General features: G+C 35.4%; 1 non-coding gene across 1 annotated transcript; it reads left to right on the forward strand.

Annotated features, from left to right (window-relative positions):
• Window positions 1-5,146: 5,146 nt before the first annotated feature.
• Window positions 5,147-5,343, forward strand: LOC149826726 (U2 spliceosomal RNA). Its single transcript, XR_016435816.1, has one exon. It is a non-coding gene; the product is annotated as a U2 spliceosomal RNA (small nuclear RNA).
• Window positions 5,344-6,321: the final 978 nt, after the last annotated feature.

Genomic DNA, 6,321 nt, shown 5'->3' on the forward strand with positions numbered 1-6,321 from the left:
ATTGATAGTTTGCCTACATGAAAGCTCTTCATAGTTTAATGTCCTTGAAGCATTGGGACAATCTCTTTGAACGTCAAAGTAGGAGGTTTTGACATTGTTGCCACTAAGTACTCATATCTAGGTCTGAGTCTGTTCAACAACATAGAAACCTTGGTATGAACATTGATTGGTTTCTCGATTGCTGCCAATTCATCACAAACATTTTTAAAATTAAGATAATCGAACACAGACAACTTTCTCTTGTGAATCATTTGCAACTTTAGCAAGAGATGACACTCTCTTTTTTGAGAGTCCAATGTGAATGTTACTAAAACTTTTAAGACTGAATCATCATAAACGTGTTGTCTTTTAAGCAATAGTTGCTCTACTTAGAATCAAGTCATCAGAGTAATGAGTACTTGTGTAACTATGCTCTCAAGATACAACCAAGCTTTTGAATGATCGGACCATGCCCTACATTGGGTGAGCCCAACAACCTCGACACAGACCCCCTTGAACAACCTATTGACTAGTGTTGCATCAGGTATAAATTCTGAGTATGGATACAAGTATGAATCTGGATCCTATAACAACTTGGCTATGGATCACAACTGGATCTAGGCTAACTCAATTAGGACCAAAAGAATTTGGGCTAACTGAATCTAGGTTAACCTGATCGAGATAGCAATCGAACCTGGATTCGAATAGTAACTGAATCCGAACTTCAAACTTTAAAAACCAAAAGAGGAAAGAGAAAGCATAACTCAAGGAGAATATAGTGAGCAGAGTGCACTCATGAGAGAAAGAGGAGAGAAAAGAATGAGATGCTTAGAATAGGAGAGGGTCGGGGTTTATATAGGCCCTAGCCCAACAATTATCAATTAAGGTCATAAATGGCTTTGAATAGGCCCAAATGATCAGAAATAAATGTACCACAACCAGCTAAACAGTCAACCATGAATGCCCAAATGGCTGAAAAGAGAGGGCACCCATTTTGGGTCCAAAATAATCATGGAAGGGTCAAAGTCAACCAATACTGGGTCAATAATAGAAGGTCAATAAGTTTGGACGGCTATGGACCGTTAGGATCTTTAATGCCCATGCAAAAATGTTGGGCAAGGCTCAAACGGATTCTGGTCAGTGTCCAAAAAGATTCAAATAGTTTTAATGGAAAGTCAAAATCGATTTAATGGTTGGTCAAAGGTGAAAAATATACTTGAGAATTAAAATAGTCGTAAGTACTAAAAAAAAGTCAAAGATGAAACCAAACCGAGTCAGGTCGAGTCTAGGTCTGTAATCCACAAACCCAAATCTAAATCTAAATCTAAATCTAAATATATGTTATTTATGATCCAAGATCCAATTGTGGGTTTATAGGTTTGTTCAAGCCCAAAATCTAATTCGCTTGAGGGAAATGCACTCTAAGGCACCACCCTTCTATACAAAGTCAATGAAAGTTCCTACAACTTCCAAGACCAAGCTTTTGTAGAAAACTCAAAACCCACAACTTAATCAAATGAAGAAAAATAAGTAGGAAACTTAGGTAGTTTTAAGATATAATCCCAATAATCCCCATGTGGATTAAAACTATAAGAAGAGGTCTCAAGAGACAATTCGCAAAGTGTATAATTGAGGGTACCTTTTGGATTTAAACCCCTATGTTAGTGTTACTTAGTCTTAGTTAGTTTGAGATCTCAATGATGGTAGTTTTGAATTGAGAATCATAATTGACTTTCTAGACAATGTAACAAACACTTTCACTTTAGGTGGTCAAAAGTGTGTCTATCAATATATAAAAGCCGCACATTAAGGGTCATGTGTTGTATCTCAGTTTTATGAGTGCTTTAAAAACAAAGTTCAAAGTCTCATATAAGGCAACCCCTACCTTTATACTCACATAGATAAGTCCATCAAGGGTGTAAATTTGTTTGAAACAAACCCAACTATAAGGCATATGGATCTTATTAAGAGTTCAACTTGAATCAAGCTATGTATGCAAGTTTCAAGCACTTGACATCAAGAATGAAAAAATTATTAAGTGTTCAATTTAGTTACTAAGAGACTTGTTCTTTCATTAAACCACTCGACATAGTTTGACCATTATCATGTGGTTGTGTTCCCATCAATGATGTTTGCCTTTATAGACTTTAACTCAATTTTTCTTGATGTCTTAAATACAATATCTCGAGAAAATCCTTTTGTCGACAGATCTGATAAGTTTCTACATATTCAATTGAGATTACTTTTTGCTTGAGTAAATTATTCACATAATTATGCTTTAGACTTATATGCCTAACTTTTTTCACAAAAAATATTACTTTTTGCTTTATATATAGTTGTTTGACTATCACAATGCATAACTATTGAGGGTACAAACTTATCTCCTAATGGCATCTTCATTAAGGGATTTTTTAGCCACTCAGCTTTGATACTGGTTGATGCTAGTTCTATCAAATCTATTTTCATCGTAGAATGGGTTATCATAATTAGTTTCTTGAATCTCCAAGCAATTACTTCACATTTATGGGTAAATATCCAACCACTTGTGGATAATGATTTATTGAAATAAGAAATCCAATTTGTATCATTGTACCCTTCAAGTACAATGGGTTCTCTCTCATAAAATCTTTCATATTCTAAAGTTTCTCTTAAGTACTTCAAGACACGATATATTGCATTTCAATGTGCTTGTCCTGAATTACTAGTATATCAACTCAGCTCACTCATGCTAAATGTTATGTTTGGTTTAGTTCTTAACACTAGGATCAACAACTTGCACATATGAGGCTGCCAATAATACTTGCATAATCTAACTGGGATATACTTTTTTCAGTATTAATCGACAACTTAACACTATGATCAATCGGAGTAGCAACATTATTAAAATTATACTGATTATATTTTCTAATTATTTTCTCAAAATAGCGGGATTGAGTTAATCCATAATCATTTTCATGTCTAATAAGTTCAATATCAAGTATAACATCAGCTAAACTCATGTCGAACTTAGATGAAATAAAGATTTGGATATTATTTATGCATTCTACATTATTACTCATGATTAACATACCATCCACATAGAGATAAATAATTATAACATTATTACCTTTTATTTTGCTATATATGCATTTATCAAAGTCATGAATTTTAAAACCATATTAAATGATTACTTTATCAAATTTCTCATGTCATTGTTTAAGTGATTGTTTTAAACCATACAATGACCTTAAGAGATTGCAAACTTTCTTTTCTTGATCGGGTGTTATAAACGATTGTTTAGGTGATTATTTTAATCCATACAATGACCTTAAGAGATTGCAAACTTTCATTTTTTTGACCTGGTGTTATATAACCTTCCAGTTGTTGTATATAAATTTTGTTCTTCTAAGACACCATTCAAAAAGGCAATTTTGACATCCATTTGATGAATTTTAAAATTGTAAATTAATGCAAAAACAACTATTATTCTAACTCATGAAATCCTACTTCGAGGAGTATAGGTGTCAAAATAATCAAATTCAGGTTTCTGTTTGAAACCTTTAGCTATAAGTCTAGCATTAAAGTTTTCAATAGAGTCATTAGTTCAAATTTTTCTTTTGAAAATGCATTTGCGTCCCAAGGGTTTAAAACTAGATGATAAATCAACCAAAATTTGGGTTTTATCTGAATTAATCATAAATACCTCACTAACTACAGTCACCAAGTCGTCATCGAGTTTACTAAATTTATTGCTTTAAAAATCCTTTCGGGGTCAGCATTTTCTTGCATAGTGACCCGATTTTTCATAAGTATAGTAGAAAGCATTTTTCTCTTTTGAGCATTGAATATGAATTTCTTGTTCTTATCTCTAAGTCTGAGTTTGAACTTTAGTTGGCATTCAACCATGTTCATCTTAACACAAACCTCTTTTACTTTAGTTTTTTTATCTCTAGATCGAGCATCCTCATCCATTTTAGTATGTCAAATAAGTTGTCTAAAGGTAAACTCTTCATTCTTATATTTTAATTCATTTCGATAATCTTTCCAATATAAGGGCAATCTATAAATAATTGCATCCACCTTAAATGATTCATCAAGGTTCATACCCTCGTAATTGATTTGATTAGCCAAGATCTGCATCTCATGGACTTAGGGTAGTTGTGACTCATCATCAAAGAATTTAAAATCTGTATACTTGTTAACTAAAAAATCATAATTTTTTGCGTCATCTAATTTATACTTTCTTTCAAGTGCTTTCCACGACCTCTTTGCAGTGTTGACTTCTCACTAGAGGTCGAATAGAGTGTTGGAGAGTGTATAAAGTCATCATGCTTTTACTTTCGTCTCTTGCAGTTTTCAACAATTGTTTCGTCATCCCTTTCTTTAGGACAATCCTTCGTGAGTACGTACACTATATTTGCAATGATGAGAAACATGAGCACCTTGTGCTGTCATCATTTAAAATTGGTGCCACTGAATTGGGAAGCTTTTGATTTCCAGCCTTTGCAGTTGCTGTTTTGCATAACTATCGCTGACAATTATGGAAACTTTTACCTGATTTAGTGGGTATGGCAACTAAGATTAAACCAGTGAGCTCGGATCAGGCACGTGTAAATGCGTTGTCTTTCAAGCCATAACTGCCACACTTAGGATCAAGTCCTCGATGCAATGGATACTCGTGCGACTATGCTCTCAGGATACAACCGACCTTTCATTGTCCTTGTTCTTTAGTGAAATATCAGTTCAAATAAAATAAACCAAAAAATAAATTACGTATTTATAAAAAAAATATGTAAACTGCAGTCTTTTCCCATTAATTTGCGGTAAATATCACAACAAAATCATGATATTTTGCTATGTGATAATATCATGATATTTTGAAAGTATTGTGTGATATTTTGACCATTTAAAATGTCCACCAAAATATTTTGAAAGTATTGTGTGAATTGCATACATCATGGTTCCGGGCAAGGGTTACCCATACGGGCTCGTCTATACAGTACATACCTATCATCATCATGTTTTTTTGATGATGAGGAATGGTTGCCCAAGAGAGGAAAACCATGGGTGGGTGTTTGTGCTCGGTGGTAGAATATGAGACTTCGATTTTAGTCCCATATCGATGAAGAGAGCGGAGTGAGAGGGGGTGAAGGGTGTATAAAGTGAGGTTGAGAGGAATGTTCAAATCATACCTTTCTCGGCCTTTTGGCTAAGATCAAGTGTAGTATCTGTTCTTATCAGTTTAATATCTGATATGTGGTCCATGTGACCACACGATATTAAATTAATTTCTTTTAGGGGAAGGTGCCACCACAGTAGCTTGCTACTGGGCCCTTCGAGCGTCGCCCTTGCGTTGCACTACTGCACGGGCCTGGCGCACCCCTACCAATCTCTAATGCTAAAATTTTATTAGTTTATCGATTGTGGTGTTTCATTTTCGGTAATGGAAGACGTGAAAACCGGTTGGATTCATGCTGGGTCGTGGATCAGATCTCCACAATTTATTCTATAAAAAACTTTGAAGATGTGTTTGATTGGATTGGTATGTGTCTTTTAGGATTGTGATATATGATCCTGTGATGGTTTCAACTCTTAAGGACTTCGATGGGAAAATAAAATTTGAAACTTGGTGGAACAACTTCTTCAACACACTTACTGAAAATATTGACTAAAAAGTCTAAAACACACAAAGTCTGATCTGATAAGAATGAATCTGATCCATAGATTGGATCTTGTTGCATGATCTGTATAAGAAATTCAGGCTGGAGGTCCAACCAAACCTGACCCATTCACTACTTGGACTGAAAGGGCTCGGCAAGATCCGCCTCAGCCCAATAAGTCCTGTGCCCAGCTCAAACCCTACAAGAGTCTGGCTGTCTTTTGCGAGGCTGAGGCCCGGTCAGGCCTGTCAAGCCATAAACAAGGCTTGGTCAAGCTAGGATGGGGTGACCCGATGTCCACCAAAGAATTCCAAGGATCATGTTCAGCAACACTTGAAACATTTATACCAACAGGCTCCGCTTGATTGGTAGGAGCAACTAGTGCACCTCACCTTGTGTTGGGACGTTGCAGGTTCAAAACCCAATGGTATAATTGTATAACTGGTAGTGGTCTGCCTAACCACCCAGCTTGCCTTTCAAGAATAAAAATGAAACATTTATGGTAATTTTCATTAAGCCATGTTGTTACATGCATCTTGAACCCAAACCCGAAACAAATGACGGCTAACCTGCTTTGTACTTGAACCGATTAACACATACGGGTCTAATTTTTATACCCAGTTAAAAAATGGGTCTACTTAAGACCTGGCCCATTTGCATCCCAACCCGCTAAAACCCATATGGGTCCACAATTTTCAGCCAT

The sequence above is a fragment of the Nuphar pumila genome, chromosome 10 (assembly GCF_984573655.1).
Source record: "Nuphar pumila chromosome 10, dmNupPumi1.hap1.1, whole genome shotgun sequence".
NCBI lineage: Eukaryota > Viridiplantae > Streptophyta > Magnoliopsida > Nymphaeales > Nymphaeaceae > Nuphar > Nuphar pumila.